The sequence below is a fragment of the Erpetoichthys calabaricus genome, chromosome 7 (genome assembly GCF_900747795.2).
Source record: "Erpetoichthys calabaricus chromosome 7, fErpCal1.3, whole genome shotgun sequence".
NCBI lineage: Eukaryota > Metazoa > Chordata > Cladistia > Polypteriformes > Polypteridae > Erpetoichthys > Erpetoichthys calabaricus.
In genome coordinates, this window is record NC_041400.2 from 145,241,392 (window position 1) to 145,263,819 (window position 22,428).

Here is a 22,428-nt window from a genome sequence, read left to right on the forward strand (position 1 = left end):
TGATAAAAACACCCATATTGTTATACCAGAACTTCTAAATACTCCCATTGTCATGTCCTTGGAAACACTTCCCCATTTGCATGTTGTCTGTGGCCATGCACATTCACACTCACCTTGGCTTTGCACTGCAGACAGGTATATTTAAACAGACCCTTGACCTTTGATCCATTAGTGCGAAAACTGAAACCATGCATGAAGACCACCTTTTCACCTTTATTTCCCTCTCCTCTCCTCTCTTCTCATTTTTGATCAGATATGCTGCAGATTATTTTAGTCTCTTACTCATACTTGTGTGACTTCAATATTAATGTGAACCTCACTGAGTTATATGTCAAAAGTTATTTGACGCCTACTGCCTTAATTAATTGTAAGCACTTCCAACACATACAGTATGTCTGTGTACTTTATCAGCAATCAAATTGCAGCAGTAGCCTCTACGAAAGGGTTATATAAAAAGTAAAGTGTTTTTCATGGAATGATTGAGTCTTTCATTTTCTTGTCCTTGTACACTTTGTCATTTTCTATATACTTATGTTTTAGAAGCTCTTGTGACACTGAAATTCCCGATACAGACAGATGCTAGAGGCACACTGATAAAATACAAATGTTTTGTTTTCTTCACCTTGTGGGAAACGCCTTCCCCGTTTCCCACAGGCGCCACACCGTCTCACAAGCACAATACCACACAACAGTAATTCTTAGTCTTTTTACTCCTCCACTCCACCTTGGCAAGCTTTGTCGCCCACCTGACTCTGGCTCACCAAGTAGTCTCTGCCGGCCCATTATATAAGTCACCCAGAAATGCTCCAGGTGCTCGTTGCCCCTCTTCCGGCTGCACTTCCAGGTGTGGTGGAAGAACCACTCACATGGGCTCAGGAACAGCTGCAGCATCCCCTAGTGGTATCTCTGGATCCCAACAGGGCTGTAGATAACTCCATGAAGCCCTGCAGGAGTGTGAGGCACCACTGCTACCCATGGGGACTGCCATCTAGGAGGTACTATTCTGCCCACACTTACTCCACCGGTCCTATCAGTGAAGAGACGACCTGGCTGGAGAAGGACCCCGGCCATCTGTAACACAGGTCTGATAATGGATGAAAAGATGGATGTATGTTTTTGAAGCTGTAAAATATATTTCATTTTTGATTGTTTTTACCCATGTACTTTGCCTTGTATTTGCCTAGCATTCTATTTTCCAGCCTATTCAAGGCTTAGTTTGTGCTTTTGCCCTGGTGAGTCCTCAGTACACTCTTAGCCCTCCTTTGTGCTTTATCCAGTACGTATTTGGGACTTTAAGGACATTCCCACAAGGTTGTGACAGTTTATCAACAAGTCTATTTTGAAATGATTTTGGATTGTCATGATCCTCACCTAAAGTACTTACTACCCTAATTTGCCTACATGACTTTTTGCAGTGACATGTTCATTACACTTTATTGTGAAGGCAAACATCTATCCCATTGAAGTTGGTTGCACAGGCTTAATCGGATTCTACACTCAGTGTCTGATGAAGTCTCTGCAAGGTTAATTTGGAGTTGGCAGAGGAAGCAGAACATGGGAGTGCCTTGCTTTGGCAAAGATGGAAGGCCAGGATCTGGGGAAAACAAGGGTCCTAATGTCATTTGCCAGGGCGAGGAGGGAGAAGTCTCTGCCGCTGCTCCTCCAACTTGAGATGTCCCAGGAACAATGGAACTAAACATCAGAGAAGGGTGGTACCTGGCTGATGACCTTGCAACCTGCCTCTTTGGCACCATTGGATGTGTGTCAGGCAGCAGTACCCAGCAGATAGCCAATATCTGTGCTTATATCTTTTTATCAGCTGCTTGATAATTTTATATTTTGGAAACATTACTCTGATTAGCTATATTGCTTGCTTTGTGAACCTTAATTTTTTAGGTGTGGTGAACCCCTTGTTTGTTACCTTGCATAAATACTTGGAAGTGCAGACATTGTTCCACCAGCTAATGTTTGTGTCACTTATAATAAATACAAGTGTGATCAATGATTTTGTGATTTGCATTTGCAATTAATTTAGACCAAAATGCAGATATCTGTTTTTTCTTTGACAATAAACAGTCTTTTCCATTCATCAATGCCAAAAATACTAAAATAAATCCACTGGGATTCAATGTTGCATATTAATAAAACGTGAAATTGTCCAAGGGTGTGAATACTTTTTTTCAGCCACTATATATGTTGCTAACTCCATCTTCTTCTCGAAATTGTGTGCAATGATGTTTAGTTTTAATGAATTCTTCATAAAGACATAACAGGAATGATCACAACTGGTAAATTTACCAGAAAAATCCAACCACTTGTAGAAACAAGTGTAGACAGCAGGAAGTAAGCAAATGTAATAACTAAATGATTAACAATGCCCATCATCACACCCACCTACATCCCCCTTCCTAGAGGTCAAATGTGAGAAAGGCTTCAATATGCATAGCAACAAATAGCCAGATGTCACAGTGAGTGCTGATGGATCCTCCATCATCTTGTGGTATAATGGATATTTTACTTCATGTTTTAGCCATGCAATAGTTTTTGACTCCAGTTTTAAGACAGCACTGAATGTCAGACACACCGGTTTTACACGTTTGATGTGAAAAAAGTGTATCGTACAATCAAAGAAATAAAATATATAAAAGCAAAAAAACGAAAGCAATAACAGAAATGCCTTCCCAAAAGAATGGTGTTTGAATAGTTTCATGTCATATCTCTGGATTTGTCAATCCACTTTAAAATGAACAGAGGTGCACATGAACTTGTACATTTATTTATTTGGCTGACACCTTTACATTTCTTTTGTTTTTCCAATAGGGGCATAGGCAGGTCAAGTGACTTGCTCATGGTCACATACCATTAGTAGTGGGATTTGAACCCACAACCTTAGGGTTTGAAGTCCAATGCCTTAATTGCTAGGGGGAGCTATTTTGGAACTTTAGCTTGGCTGTCTATAGCATATGCCAGTCATGGAGTCTCTCCTTCAGTGAGAGTAAGATCCCCAGTAATGGCCTTTTAGAGAGTGATTTAATGTATGTAATATTTAGCTATTAATCTGAAAAGTAGTACCTTTTTTTTTTACAGGAAGTTTATTAGAGTGTGTAGAAAACAAGTGAGACTGCTGTGTCCCCAGAACAGTGTGGGGTTCCCAAAAGGGCCACCATGTTTAATATTCTTTTCAAAATCAAAAAGCTGCACTGAAATAACCAGACACACAGGGGCGCTAGAACACAGAGTACACGTTTGCTTCATCTAACTGAAGCTCTGTCCTGTTGCGAGTTCGGGTTGAAGTGAGACCCCGCCTTCTCGGAAAGCCTCTTCATCTATGCTTCATCCCGGAAGGGGCGTAGCTTGAGGAAGTGATGGGGCGTGGTGAGCCAGTTTCCTAGGTCGTCTTTTTTCTGCTATGGAGGGAAGAGACAAGACAGTTAGCAATGGCGCCCCTTCTTGCCCAGGAGTGCTAATGAATACCTGATCATAGCTGGCAAGGTGATCCTCAGATGTGCATGCGTGACAAGATGGGTTCAGCAATGGATGAATATGTGAAAATTAGAATACATTAAAAATCTGCTAATTAATATATAATATACAAATGTTATTTGTTAATTCACTAAATGTTATGAAGACTAAAGCATAAAAAGAGACATATTTCCTAAAGAAAGCACTTATTGAGAAAACCATAAAGAAATAACATTGTCTCATTATTCATATCGTGAATTTACATTGTGTGAACTTAGAAGCTCTAGCAATGCATCAAAAAAAGGCTTATATTAATGCACAATAAAACAAGGCACTTTATCTTTTGCCGTCAGTGTACTGCATACATCATGTTTTGCTGTGCTGACACAGAAAAGAATCTTCCAGAATGGTTTTTTGTAAATGACATTTGGTCACATATGTAAAATGTGAGCTGCAGTTTGTCACTGTTTTTTTCCCCTGCAAATCTGCAGTCTTAGTTGGAATGCTGAAGACGGCCGCTGACTTTTTTCAGCTTAGTAAAAGTCAAGCAGCATGAATAACCACTCATAGGAAAATGTGAATGTATGTTTGATAGAGAGTAGCACAGTTAAATTTAACACATTTAACAGTTTTGTTACCAAATGCAAAAACTAACATTTTCTTCTAATGCATTGTGTTTGCATTTAATTCTTTATAAGTCAAGATATGTTTTACTGTGTAGAAAGATAAATGGAAAATGCATGTCAAATAATTATATTTTCTATCCACTTCAATTACAGTTTCAGATAATGGATGATTGAATGGATGAGTGGATTGAAGGATGGATGGAGGGAGTTCAGTAGGGACAATAACGAGATTTCATGCAGTAATGTATCTTTCTGATATAATAAATGAACACGGCTCCATTTCTGAGGTTTCTATAATGTACAATACTAACTTATCTCATCTCATGTCATTCTCAATCCCACTTAACTTAATTTAGGGTTGTAGGAATACAGGAGCCTATCGTGGCAGTATAGTGCTCAAGGCAGGACGCTGGACACGGTGGACAGCTCCTCACATACATGCACAGGGGCAATCATCAATTAATCTAACCTGCACATCTTTGGAGATAATCCAAACACTTTGAAAACATACAAACTCCACATGGACAATGTCTAGGTATGGGATTTGATTGCAGAAACTTGTACCAACCCATCTACTGGTATTTAATTTGCATAAATGTACATTGTAAGTCCTACATTAACATCTGGCCTGGTCATTACCTAAAGTTCTGCATTCAAATCTTAGCTTGGTCTTTGTAATGTTATTCCTGTGTTTGAACAAGGATTCCTCTGACAACTTCAGTTTTTCTGTTACATTCCAAAGATGTGCAGTTTAGGTTATTTGGTGGCTAAATTGGCCCAGAATGTGTCAAAGTGGGTGTTTGTCTAAGTGTATGCTGTGATGGACTGGTACCCAATGGAGAATTGGTTTCAACTTTGCACCAGCTCCAGCCTTCCATGATCCCACAGTGGATTCAGTGCTGTCACACATGTGCGACTGATAGACAGCTAAAGGGTCTGAATGATAGTAATTCCATGGCAGACCAGGGGGCGACGAGATGCACTGACTTTCTTTTTCAATCCCTTGCAGACCATTCATGAGAAATCCTGCATGGTTCCGGCACAACTGATGATGTTACTTCTGGTCCCGGTGCCACTGATGACGTCACTTCCGGTTCTGGTGCCACAGATGACATCACTTCCGGTCTTGGCATATAAAGCCTCCATCTTTAACAACCTAATTCAGTTCTATTTTGGACTCTGACTTGTGAACATCTCTCAACTATTACCTTTTGCAGTCAGGGCATACTGTATTATACAGGTAGCTGCCCCAAACCTTTTTGATGTCTTTGGGTTGTTATTGTGACACTGCATTAGATTCTGAATTTATGGATGAAAGCCTGAGCAGTTTCTAGTTTTTCTGAACGTTTTAACTTTCTACTTGATCTAGTTAAAATTCCAACTGACTGGTGTGGAGCTTCAATGTTATCCCTTTGATTGCTTCTGTCTTTTTGATAGATTCCTCTTTCCTTCGACGTCTGAAAAAAAGGTACAGATTAGAATTTTGCTTGGCTCTGGCACATATCATGAGGATGTGTACATACAGTAAGTGGCTCCTCCAATGGACTGAGGCCTAATCCAAGGTTGGTCCCTTCATGCTTTCAATGCAGCCAAGATAGACTTCAGTTTATGGAATACTATTTGTGCCAAACTGGAATAAATAAAATGTCAATTATGAAATAAATAGTCACATGAAAAATGACAGCAATATATAAAAAATAAGTAATTAAATTGTTAAAAAACAAAATTAAATAAAAGTCATTAAATTATTATGCAACACAATGTTATCATATTATTTTGTTTCAACAACTTACTGTTAATTATTGCAGGCTTTATTTAGAAAGTACCTTATTTTTAAAGACTGCATTTATTTAACAACAAGACTTTTCTGAACATTCTTTTATTGCCCACACTATTTATTTCACCATGCCTTTTGTCAAGATGGTTTTGTCACTTGCCAATCAAGACCAAGAGACTGAATCTGTGCCTATTGGTTAACCATTTCCTGTCAATTGCATTTACCTGAATGAAGTTAGCAGGCAATCAAAGATGTTTTTGTGCTGCTTTTCTTACATTTATACTGGCAAAAATATAAAGGCAGTAGCAGTTTTGCAAATGAAATATATAATTTAACTAGCAAAATACCCGCGCTTCGCAGCGGTGAAGTACTGCTTTAAAATTTTAAATAATAAACTGATGGAAAATGTACCAATAATTATTTGTTAAGGATCTCTTTGTATACCACGTTGTCAGTTCACCCTTCCAGTTGTAATATGACCAAGCTGTGCGCTGAGCTTACTCTTGAGCATGCAACGTATAGTTGGCCATGTGAAAAGCAATCTTGCCTCAAATCAATGCCAACCTTTTGTAGGGTCTGTCCCTGAGACTTATTAATTGTCATTGCGAAGCAGAGCCTTACTGGAAATTGGAGGCGTTTGAATTGAAATGGGAGATCAGAGGGTATAACGGGAATGCGAGGAATAAAAACTCTCTCCCCTGAGCCACCGCCAGTAACAGTAGTTGCCTCAATTAGGTTCTTTTGCAGGCATGTGACCTGAAGTCTCGTGCCATTACAAAGTTTCGGTGGCTGTAAGTTTCTCAGTAACATTATTGGTGCCCCAACCTTCAAAATTAGATTATGCTCAGGAGTGCCTGGAGGATTCAGAGTGTGGACCGAGCTGCAGGCTATGGACGTATATATGTACGTAAGTAGGATTCAGTTAGCGTTGGGAACCCGTGTACCAAATTTCTTGAAGATGGGCCCATTAAGTAACAAAGACCGTTGGAAAGTTCAATATGGTGGCCGACAGTGGTGTCATACCACTGAAATAAGTACGTACATCGGTTTCGGTTAGCGCAGGGAAGCCGCCTACCAAATTTCGTGAAGATGGGGCCATAAATAAGAAAGTTTAACATGGCGGACATTGTCGACCGTTATGACCGTTACGTGTAGAATTTCAAAATGAAACCTGCTTAACTTTTGTAAGTAAGCTATAAGGAATGAGCCTGCCAAATTTCAGCCTTCTACCTACACGGGAAGTTGGAGAGTTAGTGATGAGTGAGTCAGTAAGGGTTTTGCCTTTTATTAGTATAGATATAGTGTAACTGTAATGACCAGAGGTTGAATTTATTAAGTGGGAGTAAATTGTTAGCAAACTTTAAAAACGTAACGACCTAGTTATGCTGTTATGATCCACAGTAAACAGTTTGTAAAACAACTAACACACACCCAGAACAAGGCACTGCTAATCTGCTGCTGCTCTCCTTCCTTAACAAAATATGTAATTGCTCCTTGTCACTGCGGAGCACTCCACAATCCAGAATCCACCAAGATCAACCCACAACGCCTACATTTATCTTCTCTCTAAAAGTCTCCACCTGTCTTCTCGAATGTTCCTGAGGCTCATGGAATGCAAGAGGTCCCTTGTGGTAATGTGCCTTACTGGCATTAGCTGTAATTAAATAAAATTTGTTAAGTGTCCTCTGCAGTGTTGTGAGGCATTTGTTTGGGATAAAAAGTTAAAAGTATAAAGAAAGGAAACTTTCCTTTTTATAGAATGCAGATAGACGTCTTCACTGACTTTATTAGCGCCTTTTGGAGAGTGTCGCGGTAGGTCTCAAGTAGACTGGAGAGACAGCCTTGCCATTAACCGGCCGGGATGGCATTGTCAGTCCTCCACTACCTGCGTGTGCCTCCCTCGACCCCACAACTCTAAAGGAGTAAAAGAAAGTGTGAAGCGTAGGGATCCCATGTTTGTAGTTGTCAGGGCAGTAGCTCAGGGGAAGGACGTGAAAATTTAAAAGTGCTTACGTTAACTTAAGGCAGAAGCGCAGTTTGCGTCTCAAAAGCCGGCACAACTATGCGCGCGCGCGCCGGCTGCTTGAATTATTATAGTATTTTTGCAGGGCAGGAGACGCCACTTCTCGCAGACGCGTTCTCGTCATCGCGTGGTTGTAGAGAGATGACGTAGGACAGCTTAATTGGGCGGCACAAGGGCGCCGAATATAAAAGAGAATCATGGTCGGTAGAACAGCTTTTGAATTTACCAAGCATTACGGTGTGTGCCTTGCTTTTTGTAAATATTTGTTCTTTATAAATATCTCTGGAGTAATTTGGTGGAGGTATTTATTTGGGTTGTGGTTATTGGTGCACTGTTTATTTTTGTATATACACTTTTTCTGTATTTTGAATATTTTTTTGAATCCTGTATACACTGTTTGAAGGAGCAACTTCCTGACTTGGAGCACTGTGGTGGAAGACAACTTCATTTTGGTTCGTGTATATATGGTTTTCACTAGTTTGTATGCAGTATTCTTTTTCATTTGGAACTTTCATTCAATACTATAAATACTGTATATAGCCACTATTTTTGGGCTTCATTTACTTACTGTTTTTGTGTGTCCTTTGCGGTATTGGACTGTATATTAATATATAAATTCCGCAGGACATTATTTTTTTCTTTAAGTGCACCTGTAAATAAAACCTCACTTTATTTTTCAAAAAACCCAACCCTTTTTGTGTCCATGTCTCCCTGTCTTACACTAGTATGTGGGACAGAGCATGACCAGGATAATAGACACCTAGAGTGTAGGCTGGTGTTCCTAATTCCCACTACACGGGGTGTCACATCCCTGTTCATGTCTAATGGGTCACTGTCACTTAGGCACTTACCCACCCATAATTGAAGAACAAATGGTTGGCCATAAAATGATCCTATTTTAAGACAAATTTACAATATATTGGGAATGCTATATTCAAGTTAATGAAGGAGGTCTCGGTCGTTTAAGATTTTTCAGATGCAGACATTTATCATTAACTATACCAACATTTAACTGCCGCCATTTCTTTCCCAGTTGGAATACAAGTAGCGCTGAAGATCTTTGGTAGCCTGTCACCTAAGATCAGAGAAAAGTAATCAAAAACAAAGGATTAACCAATAGGAATAGGAAGAACCTGTTGGTGAAATAACCATCATGAAAAGAGGCATTTTAAAATAAATAGCACTAGCATGATGAGAATCATTTGGAAATGATTTGTTTGCAAAAGTCCCATTGTAAAGTAAAAAGTTTTTTAAAACAAGATTACAATAATTAAATGTAAAGCAACTGTATAATTAAACCAAAACAAAATGATGAAATTGTATTTCATAATAATTCGATCATTTTTTATGTAATGATGCATTTTTTCACAATTTACTGTATTGACTCCTTTCCATATATATAAATCCAACATCTGTCTGTTCGCTTTTCATGAGACAACTACTTAACGGATTTAGATCGGGTTTTTTTTTTATAATTTGCATGAACACTCCTGTTGTATTATAGTTATGGCATTGATTTATTCACGTGAATCCAAGAAACAGGCTGTGAGCCGAGGGGAGGGCGAGGCGGGACCTCAGGAGTAGGGAGCCGTGCGCTTGCCTCCTCTTAGCTAGCGATACCTGTTTGTTCAGCAGACATTATCATCTAGAGATTGTTAAAGACTAATGTTTGACTTTTTTGAGAGAGTGATCAGAGTTACGTGTGTTTTAGACGGTACCTGCTCATTGGCAGAGATATCACGACCACATGCTTTTCTCCCCACGCGGGGGACACTCTCCCATCAGAGGTGAACATGATCAGATACAGTGGCAATGTTTGAGGTTGGAGTGTATCTACCTTCCGCTTGGCAGAGATACCTTGCCAACTTTTTACATTTTTGGCAAAGAAATCACAGGTACATTCTCACCCCTGTTAGCAAAACCAAAAATGTTGTATATCAAAAGGTCCTCGGATATGAAAGCTATCACTATAAATTATTGTCAATACAAATGATTACATTTTAAAAAAATTTTTTAGTGATTTTTAAAGTTTGTCCTGTTCCACTACTACATGGGGACAGCTAGTGTATGTACGTATATTCTGTATATATGATAGCATATATATTAGCAATAAGATGCTGCAGATGTTCTATCAGATGGTTGTGGCGAGCGCCCTCTTCTACGCGGTGGTGTGCTGGGGAGGCAGCATTAAGAAGAAAGACGCCTCACGTCTGGACAAACTGGTGAGGAAGGCAGGCTCTATTGTTGGCATGGAGCTGGACAGTTCAACATCTGTGGCAGAGCGACAGGCGCTATGCAGGCTCCTATCAATTATGGAGAATCCACTGCATCCACTAAACAGTGTCATCTCCAGACAGAAGAGCAGCTTCAGCGACAGACTGCTGTCACTGTCCTGCTCCACTGACAGACTGAAAAGATCGTTCCTCCCCCAAACTATGCGACTCTTCAATTCCACCCAGGGGGTAAACATTAACATTATACAACGTTATTGTCTGTTTAATATTGTTTTTTGTATCAGTATGCTGCTGCTGGAGAATGTGAATTTCCCCTTGGGATTAATAAAGTATCTATCTATCTATCTATCTATCTATCTATCTATCTATCTATCTATCTATCTATCTATCTATCTATCTATCTATCTATCTATCTATCTATCTATCTATCTATCTATCTATCTATCTAAAATTGTACTTTTTCATGCCATTATTAATTGCTATTTTATTTATTTCATGTCATATTTCCATACCAGCTCTCCACAGCTACAATATGATTTGGAATATGAGTATTTATAAAAGAAATGAATAGTCCATCATCTCCTTAACAATAGTTTTGGACACTGTGCTGGTTTTCAGAGATTGTATGCAATATCCACTAAATCATAATTATTACATCGGCCTGCCTCAGTAAACTATGCACATATCAAGAAGCTGGATAGACTTTGCTTCAATTTTGTAAGCTCTAAGTGAGTCGAACAGATGCAAATCAGCTTTCATTCTTTGCCAGCTGGATGGCAAAACCTATTCCGAGGATGTGTGGCAGAGATTTCCCAAATGCTTCACTGAGTCAGCACATCAAGCTGGACATTTCTTTTCATTGCTTTCATAAGCTTGTTGAACTCCTGGGAATGAGTGTGGGTGCACTGTAAGAGCAGCCTGCTGCTTGGTCAGGGGATATGAACAATAAAATGACTTAATATCTGGGGAATATGATGTTCTACAATAAATCAAGCCGATTTAAGGAGTGCCCACTGAAAATTGTCTATGGGAACAATTATTTTGCCTTATGTATTGCCTTTTGGGACACCATTGGAACATTTTTTACACACCATTTTGGATTCCTGAAGTCAATTATTTATTTTGAACACCTTTTGAGGTGTTTAGATTACCGTGTAAAAGTACATAGGGTAACACTTTAGGCACTGCAAAAATGCATCTTTTACTCTTATTAAACAAGATCTGAACAAAGGTTTTTTTTTGTCTTCATAACACTTATAAAACATCAGTAGACAGGTTATTCATCTCTGTGTAGTGTGGCATATTGACATGATGGTAAAATTACTTGTTAATATGAAGGATTCTTATACTAAATATGTATTATCCAGAGGAATACATGTCTCAGTTAAGTCAACTCAGACCTTTTCAAACTAAAGTTTTGCTAGTAAGTCGCATTTCAGAGATGAATAAACACTTTACTGATGAAGTGAAAGAAATTTTTTGTTAAGGTTTTGTTACATACCAGTAAATTAGTAGCAGATGCATTTTTGCAGTACCTAAACTAAAGTGTTACCGAACCTAAATTGTGAATGGCTAATGGTGGTAATTTAGAATATCAATTGGGAAATAGATTTTTACAGGCTGGCAGAGTGCTGTAGCAGTCAGCATTCAACACTGGTTCAATTCTTCGCTGCAGTTCTTTCTGCTTTTGCCTTCTGGAGTTCAAGTAAAGAGATTACCCTGCAGCATAGGTCAATATTCATAACCCTCCTTCTTCCATTGTCATAAAAGAAGTCTTGTAGCAACCCAGATTATTTTTAAACGCTTTCACAAATTTCCGAAAAAAGTCTAAAGACAAACTTAGATTCTCATCTGCAGCTCTACTTTCTGTACCACACATCAAACTCTGTTCTATGGGAGCTCGAGCATTCTGTCATAGTGCTCCTCAACTTTGGAATTCTCTTCCCTCTCATATCCATCAACTAGACTCAATAACACATTTTAAAACTGCCCTCAGAACTTATCTCTTCAAAATGTCTTACTAATTATGAATTTAACAATGTTACTGCCTGTTATCTTTGATGTTCTCTACTACCTCTGTACGTTATTGTAATTGGATTTTATCATCCTCTTTGTTTTTATATCTTATTACTGTTGTTAAATTTCTTTGTAAGGTGACCTTGAGTGTGAAGAATGGTGCTTATTAAATAAAATGTATTGATGTGTCTCAATGGTCTCAGTATGTATGAATATATTCATGCATGCAGTAATGGACTGCAATGGTGTCCACATAGAGTTAACATCTTGTTCTTGCTACTTTAAGATCCTAACCTAGAAACACCCCCAGAGACATTGTTTGAAAACCAGACAGATTGTGGTTCTGAGATGTTTTTCTTTCAGACACACTGGTTTACCTCTTATGTCACAAAGTTGTGTGTTTGCCCTGTGGGAATTAAGGTGTGCGTGTGTATGAATGAGTGTGGTCTTCAATGAGCAAGTGCCCCGTCCATGGTTGGTTGCTGCCTTACGACCAATGCTCCCCTACCATCATGAACTTAAATAAGCAGATTTGATAATGGATGCATGAATGGTATGTGTGTGGTGCCAGAAGGTTTTGAAACAGGTGACTGTTGAGGTCTGAAGTCCTTTAGAGGGGAGCTGTGAAAAAAAGATGTCTAAGGACAAAGGATGCCCTCTAGGTTAAATGGTAATTTTGAAGTAACATATATAAACAAAAGAAAACAGATCTGACTTTGAAATTTGAGAAAAAAAAACCTTTAATTTTACATGTGGTAACCTAATAATACTACGGTGGGCTGGCGCCCTGCCCGGTGTTTGTTCCTGCCTTGCGCCCTGTGCTGGCTGGGATTGGCTCCAGCAGATCCCCGTGACCCAATGTTAGGATATAGTGGGTTGGATAATGACTGACTGACTGACTAACCTAATAATATTATAGCTGCTACCATGCTGTGAGAAAGATAGACCAGGGTAGTTTCCTGACTGACAGCAACCCATTACACTGGGTCAGGGAGTGCAGTATTCCACAAAATATACGTCTGCACTACCCATCAAATGTTTGGACACACCCAGAAACATTTATGTTTTTGATAGAAAATTGATGCACTGAAGGCATGGCTGCTGAAAATGTGTCTTTGTATCCATTTGTGAAAAATGAAAAAAGCACTCATTTCAAGCAGTAATTGACATTAGAAACACTAGTAATGTTTTGGCTATATTGTTAAGTCAATTTAATGGTACATTGATAAAAAAGGCACTGATTACTTTCAAAAACATGAAAATCTCTGGGTGTTTCCATAGTTTATCATGGTAGTTTACTTACACACAAATATATGCAATATATTCATGTATTAACTTTCCCAAGTCACTTACTTGAATACATGGATGTAGGAGCAGAGCATATCCTGGCTATGTTGGGCACAGTTAAACAGAAGAAGGTGACACATCAGCATAAATCTTACTCACTCACACACTTACACTCATTCAGACAATCAGTTTAGAGCTGCCAATTAACCCAAAATAAATGTTTATGTCATGTGGGACAAGTTGATATAAACCAGAGTACCTGAAAAACCCCATGAGGACAATGAAATAAATATACTGTATATTGTCCCAGTGTACCTCATTTATACCTTTCTTTCTTTCTTTTTCTTTCTTTCTTTCTTTCTTTCTTTCTTTCTTTCTTTCTTTCTTTCTTTCTTTCTTTCTTTCTTTCTTTCTTGGGTACTCAAGTTCAACCAGAATAGTCCAAGAGCACTGCTCAATGAATTTGTATGGGCCATGCAGAATATTGCTGCTAACAGCCAAAACCTCATCCTCATTGTCTTTAATTTTTATTTTTTTGGATTTCTCTTTTTCAACTAAGCTTATGAAAATGTGAACCTGACCTTTACCTGAATCAAGGTGAAGATTTTGAATTTTCCTTTTGTTTCTGTCCTGCCTCTCTGGTTTTGGTTTCTCTCTACCTGACCACCCTACTTTTAAGCCCTCTTACCTGAACCTCAACCTTAAATCTCAATAGCTAACAATGCAGGATAACATAACCTAACTTTCTTAAGCCCAATTAATCAAATTCAGAGTAATGCAGTGTGGAGGTGGATGCTATTCCAGTTGGCATTAAGAGAAAGGCAGGATTCAAGCATGGACAAGGGTGCATTTCCATTTCAGAGAATGCAGTAAGGTGCACTCTGCTGCAGTTTGATGACAGACCAACAAATATTTGACTGAAGTGGATGTGACGTTATTTGGAAGCCATGCTTAAAATAAAATAAAAAAGTTCTTAGCCAAAAGCCAGGAGTGATTTAACTTATGGTCTATCAAAACCAAAGGAGCTCTGCTCCAGAGAATACTCTAATACTCTGTTCTTATTTGTAAGAACCTGCCTGAGGGTTGCTCCAGGAGTTGATTCAGAGCAGGCTGTATTTCTAGATGTTAAGTCTAATGACTTACAATAAAAGCCTACACTATCTATAAAAGTCTTTATTAAAAGTATTCTGTCAAAAAAAGCATACTCCCATAACCATGCAAAGATAATGTTTTGGAAAAGGAACAAAGAAAATAATAAAACAATTTGGCGTATTGTGTCTCCATGGTCACAATTGGCATAACCGTGACAATTATTAGATGACTCCAGCAACTGCATGAAGTGATTTGGTGTAACTCACTATTAATTTCTATTTTACATTCCTTTTTATTCTGTCAGCACACTTAAGTTGTGTTTTGATAAATCTAAATCAATTTATAGTATACGGTTTGTTCAGTTCTATGAGTACAGTATATATTTGAACATATACACACCAATTTATAGTATATAGTAAACAGTATATGCATAGAGTAAATGATAAGAAGAGCTCTTGTAGTATCCCTGGCCCTAAAATGTTATAAGGATACAAAAATTACTGAAATAAATATTTTTATTAGTAAAACACAAAATAATTTGACTTTCTCTATAAAAATCAAAACACCACTAATACACTATGGTTCTGATAAATTGGATTGTGCATATACATTACTTTGAATATAATCATTTATTCAAAGTCGCCTCTCCATCTCTTTTTCCCACCACACAAGTGGTTTTCCCAGGCTCATACTGGCTTTAAACCCTTGTCATGGAATTAATTCTTCTAACATATTAGGAAATACTTCCCCTTGAAAGTCCTGGGGTTGTCTTCCCATAGCTTTCTCTAGCATTCACAGGTTGCCCACTCACCTTTTAATGATCAGCCCATCAAGTCTGTCTTTCAGCAAGAGTCTACATATAGCTTACTGGGTCCCCTTCCTATTAACTAGCAACCAGGGTGACTTTGGCACTTATGAAATTAAGTAATTGCCCAAATTTATTACACTCTCCAATGGTGTTGATCTTTCTGTCACAGTGGCATAACAATTTGGTGCTTCTTCCATTGCAGTCTTCTCTATTTGTCCAAAGATGCTGAGACTTGTTTATTATGAAAAGTGCCGAGAAAAGAGTAACAACAGATTGAGTTGTTTAACTGGCCAAAGGAAAGTCCCACTGAAATGTTGGCAATGCGGCGAAATAAAATGTTTCTGTTGCTCCTCTTCTGTGATCATAATCAGTTTTCTTTTTTTTTCTTTATCTCTCTCTTGTTGGTCATGTTTTCAGGTTTAAGTAAAAATCCAGGAGTATCTTTTTTGAGATATATTTGGATGAAGGTTAGCCTTCTGAGGCAATGGTTTCAAACAAGAAAGAATGGACAGAGCCTTGAGACCATAATGGAGCTGTTGCGATCTTACTTATAACAATATTTATAATATTACTTCATATATATTGATATGGAAATAAAAACTGATTTTGAAATATTTAATAAGGGCTGTAAATTATTTTGAAAACTAGTTGAAGTTATACATTAACTGTTATGGATATAGCAGATTTATACTGGTTGTTATAGTTCTTTTTTGTGTATGTGTTGGTTTGAATATTGTCTTTTACACAAAAGCATTGGTTTTATTTTATATATATATATAGTACGCTACACTGATTCAAATATATTTGTTAAGATGTACATTAGACACATAAATATCTGTTCAGACAAAATTATATGTATTCTTTTCTTTTCCTAAGATGTACTTGTTTGTGTATTTCACTTTAAGCAGATTATTGTTTGCTTATAAGGATGGACAGTACTGGCCATCTAAGTTTAGTAGCCTAGGTTAATATTACCATTGCTTAAATATATTAATAACTATAATAATTTCTATTTGTGGCCACCAGGGTTTGCCACAGTGCCCCAATACCAGACACAACTCGACCACAGACAGTTTCAAGTTCAATTAAACACTAATGTATTAACAACAGTATCTTTGCAGGCTTTAATCCACCAAACAATCATCAAACAGCACACCAATATCTTTCGTCTCCTTCCCATCCTCCTCCTTGAGCATTGACTAATTTCCTCCCAACTCTGGCTCTTTGATGTAGTGAGATGACTCCCTTCTATCCTGAACCTCTGAAATGGGAGCCAGCCAGAGGAACACTGCTACCTCTTGTGGCGGTGAATAAATAATTGACAAAATGCCATTTCCTCTGGTCCTTCCATTACTTGTCTCTGATTCCATTTGGGGCTCCCCTTGGCTGGGCTACATCTTCACTCCAGCCTGGCTGGGTAAGGAATCATCCTTCTGTAACATCACCAACCAAAACTTATATTAACTGGCACTTCAGGAATACTTCTCATGGGGTAAACCTAACAGTAATTTATAATTAACTTGCCAAGGATAACCATTCTGTACAAATTCTTGAGTAAATCATGTCTTAGCGATTTTTGTACACACAGAGAGAAAGAGGATAGCTTGCTTCTTTTAGTCATAGTGAGAAACTAGTATATGTATTGTATATTGTAAACACGGTGAAGACGACGTGGCCATTCCTCTGAAGAAATCCCTCTTAAACAGTGATACAATGGGAAACAAACACAGCTTTTCATCTCCTCTTTGCTGATCAGCTGCTAGCCTGCTGCTTGCTGCCGTGCTGCATGTTCTGCATGTTGTGCGCAATTTCAAACCTTTAAAAGATCACAACGTCCTAGTCCTAGTGTCTCACTGCCTTGTCTCTCTTCCCCCAGACATCATCTGCTTTATTCTTTATGCTTTATTATGCTGTATAAAGTTTCTGTTTCTTGAAAACCCTGAATGAACCTGTGCAACTTTGTGACCCAAGTGTGACATATTAGAGGTATGACCAAAATGAAACAAAAGAATGATTTAACAAGGGCCCTTTTTCAAGGAGGCAGAAGAGAAAAAGAAAACAATAAAGTGCTTAGAATTCTTTACCTTCTCAGCTTTATTCATCTCCGGAATGAAATGATGGTTTCTGGATTTCACCTTACCTTCCTGTTTCTCTCTCTCTCTCCCTCTCTCTCTTTTGGGTACACTTTCTGTTTCCATGGTCACCAGATACAGTCTGGGAAAATCTTTCATGACCAGACTGCCAAGAAGAGCGAGGATGGGAATTAAATGTCCAGATCTGTAGGTGACATGGTGTCCTTCTCACAAGAGACAAGACAGACACGTAAGTTGCTCTTTCATTCAGAGACACCTCCCTCTTATGTGTTTCCATTGAAATATTTATTGTAACATTAAAATCGCCCTCATTTTTTGACAGAATTGTTTGGAGTAATATGAAATGGGATAATATTGTCCTATGAAAAATCAGTTGAGATCATTTTGACCACACTCATGAAAACTAATTTTGCTGAACTGAAAGAATCCAACCAACCTTCTAAATCTAAGTGGGGAAATTATGTTATATACTGTCTCAGACTGGAGATTTTGTTCAGATTATTTTCTATGCAATATAAGGTTGAAGTCTAGGTTTGTGGTATGACCAGCTCTTAATTCATATCCCTATATTTGAACAGCCTTCATCATAAGTTTAGAAGCCTAAACAGGGACCAGCAGCATTTACATGGCATTAGTGCTGCAGCTGAAGAATGAAGAACCACCTGGAAGTGCAGTCATCCAATGAAGCAGGGCATGAATGACTAGGCTGAATTCCTGATCCAACAAATGGAGTGATAACATGTCCCACAACTGCCCAATGTTGGTCTTTTGGAAGTGGTCAGTTGATGTACTTCACAGGTTGTTTGCTATTGATGTTCTGCAGCCTCACTACTCACATTTCCTAGAAATATCCATCAATAGGGAAAAAGGGAGAAAAAAATCAGGAGGGACAAACTTCAGTTAGGTGCTTGCTTGGTTGTTTAATAGATAAGTAAAATTACTTAATTTTTTGGATAAACAGGCAGTAAATCTTTGAAAATTACCCACAAACCCTATTCTGTCCCCTATTTATGAGGTTCTGTCTATCAAATACTTGGCCATTACCTGAAATATAACATAATTCTACCTTTTCAGTTACACTCAGTGCAATTCAGGGTAATGAAAGAACAGATGTTAACTTGGCATTATGGGTTGTAAGGTAAGAAGCAACCTTAAACAAGGCACCACTCACACATATTTGGGAATTTGGGAAGAAAACCAGAGTATCCATTTGAACACAGGGAGAACAAGCAAACTCCACACACACAATAACCAGGCATGAGGCTTGAACCCAGGATGCTGGATTTATTAGACCACAGTTTTAGCCACTATGCCACCATTCCCAAGCTATAGCCAAGCTACTTGACTTCTGTTAATGATTGGATAGACCTACTCTGACTGTTAGATTGACCAAGGATGCTTGTTGGCTACATGGACTTTCTCCTAATTCGCAATAAAGGTTAAGAATCACAATACCGAATCACATCTTTCCAACATTATTTCAACTCCTATGTACTAACTATAACAACCCTTTCTAGTATGGATGGAATTACAATCACCCAAGGGTTCCAGTTCCAGTTAGTAAACTTGTAATTGTATGTTTTATGGTGGTTTGTAGATGTAGTTAACAATATTGCTGTTGCTGCCATTGTCAAGCAAAAACCCTGAAATATTGTTGGGAGTACCTCTCCCCTTAATCTTAAAAAGCCTAAAAAGTCTTGCTTTTGGGGTGAGAGCATTCTGTCTGCTCTACATTCTTCAGATAAGGTGCCCAGGATTCAGTTGGGATTGGGTGCTGCTGGCCTCCCCAGGAACAGTAAAAGGAGTCTTCAATTGAGCTGCTCTTTACACTGTGGTTACACTTTTGTTGGGTTTCTGGGTCTTGAGGACTCTATTTCAGCTGATCATCTTACCTTCTTTCAGTTGTCCACTTAAACATTTAAATATGAACAGTTCTAAAGAATTTTAAAACCTGTATAGTAGTTTTCAATTGCAAAGCAGTGTGCCTTCAATAATAAATACTGGCGCAAGATGCTTTAAAATAAAAGACACATTGCATTCTAATGCAATATTGTACAATAAGTGTATTTTTCTAGAATGGAATTGCAATGAAATTAATGTAAATTAATTAATTAATTAAAATAAAGTGTTTCTATATACTGAAGAAATGCTCCTCTGTTATTAATTAAATGGAGTATGATTTACTGAATGTTTGCTAAATGTTCATGTAAATATTAGTCCATTTAGTTAAACATTTACTAATGTTTTACTCTTGATATCTCAGCTACTTTATAAAATCATGCCCTGTAAGGGGTGCTCTCAAGCAGTCCCTGAACCCAAATATCCAGGGAGACTTAAAGAGTCTCTAACAGGTGATTTATTAGCAAAAGCAATAAATATAAGTAAGGGATGGTTACAGAGAGAAAACCTAAAAAATAACAGCACTAACTTAACTAACTTAGAATAAACAGAAAGAATAATAAACTTACTTGCACTTTAGGCTTTTGCAAACAGGTATTGGATGAAACGCAAAAAAGTTGAGTAAATAGAGATTGATGAGTTATGTTCAGCCGAATGTCCTGTTCTCATTGTTATTCTCTGAATTCTCTAATGTGAGGTACTTTTGCACTTCAGAACAATACAAATATTCCCAATTCACCTCCTATTCTTTTTCACCACTCTTTTTGGAATTGTCATCCTGCCAACATATCAAGCTCTCCACCCAACTCCAACTTCTATGGTCTTGTGGTCAGAAGCCCCTTTTTAAAACTCAGTCAGTAAGCACTTCCAGGATCACCCATCTAAATCATTACATGCCAGAGGCTACACTGTCTTGGCACCAGAGACTCCAAGCAAGAGCTCTACCCCATTGGTGCCCGCTTTCCCTGCAATTTCTTATGGGTATGTATTTAGAAGACACAACAGAAGGCACAACAGAAGGTTCCTTGCAGCCCACACCTAATCTGAACCTAAAAGTACATGATTGTACACAAGCATTTGCTAGTAATCAAGTCTATTTTACAAAAAAAGTCACAAGGCAGGAAAAATTAAAAATGAATACTCTTTGTAATAAAGTAATACAGAATACCATCATAGTAATAACCAGGGTTGTGGACTCATTCAAAAAAGCTCCTGACTCCAACTTTAGTATACAGTGGCAGTTACACAACATCTTACAAAACGAAGTCAAGTTGGATTACTTTCTCTCATCTCTAAGCTTGCATTGCAATTTCCTTTCCATCCACAAGATGAAATAGAGTCCAATGAGACAATTTAAGCATGCGCATACTCGTACTTCTGTTTGCAGAAGATTCAGTCCGTAACAATATAGCTGTCATGCTAGAAAGAATGACAGGAATGGAAGGTAAATACCGAAGCATAAATCAGAAACACAGAGAGATCAAGAAGGAAACCTAGAGACAAGACCAAAACGTGAAGCAAAATTCATAGCGTCTAGTAAAGAAAAGAATAATGGCATAGTGGGAGAATACAAATAAATAGTATCTTAATTATAACTACTTAAATGAATATTAAAATAACTAAATCAAGATCAAGATCAAGATTATAGCATTCAAAGTATTAGAAGCAAAAGCACCTAACATCATGATAATAGTGTATTATGTAGAATACACTTTTTCCAGGAATAAAAAGAATATTTTGTTAATGTGGAAGTAATTTGCCTTGTCAATTTCTTCCTGAGTAGGGTATGATAAAAAAGGGGATTAAAGATAGATAGATAGATAGATAGAGGCTGCGTGTTTAGAAAAAGCAGAGGGAGAACTTCATTTTTCTCAGTCACGTAACATTAAATTGAGCTATTCTTTGAATCAAAAATACTGTGGGCTTTATTTGTACTGTAATCATGCATTAACCCCATTCTCCTCCATGAAAATGCCAGCAACCTCTGCTAAATTTGTTCTGACAACCAAGCCTTCCATCTCCGTGTACACATATGTATTTAGTTCCTTTCAAAAGAAAACAGAGTGAGTGATCGGGTTTCAAATTTGCCAACACCATTTAGGCATGGTCAGATCACAAGGTTTTGGGTTTACGCTTTTATTTCTTACATGCACAGACTTTGTAATGTAACAAACTCTGCCCTGAAAAAGTGCCTCTTCTCCACTTTTGAGTCAATGCCCAACCAGGGCTCTTTGCATGTCATTGCATGCCACGTCTGGGCCAATTAGTACTTTAAAAGTCTGCAGCTTTCAGAATGTACAATTGCAATGCAAGCTACACCTTTACGTTCACGCTTCCTACCATTACGTAATTTTGTTTACTGGCTCTTCTCGGTGATATCTACAGGTGAGAGTCTTGCAATTATACAGTATTTAAAGAACAGAAAATGGCCTGTGTCATTCACACTGTAGCTACGGAAATACTAGAAGCTGTCATCTTACTGTGTGCTACGTTTTTAAATATTGATTTTATTAAAAATACTACTATTGTGTAATGATGTGTTGGTAATTATTAATTAAATGTGTTGCAAACTATGATGCAAACTCTTATCTTATATGGTATAATTCAAATGATGGTGCTGGCAAATCAAAATGTGTGTTAGAGGTGTGCATCAGGACAGAGATTCTGTGTGGCTCAACATAAAAGTTGACAAATGTTAGGTAACAAGATTCCTATAATGTCCAATAAAACTCTGATACAAATGTTAATGCTTTAGACATAAACAGAAACTATTACATTATAAAAAGGTACTCTTTTTTATTTATCAAAAATCCAATCATATTTTCATTTCTGAGCATCAGATATTCAAGAATTATGTAGTTATGTCTCCATCCAAAAAATAGTTGATTTATTAAATCCACAGCCCTGATTATGATATGTTTTAAGTATGCTCTCATAAGATACAATTAGATACTTTGTTATTATATTTGGGTTCTTAACAGCGCAGCTAAATCTTTATTTCTGGGGTAGGTCAAATTGTAAACAGCAATGCTTAAGTTATCCTGCAGTGGTCTTCAAAGTAAATGGATCGATTTTGTGCTTTCTTCTACTATACTTGCAAGAAACAAAGAA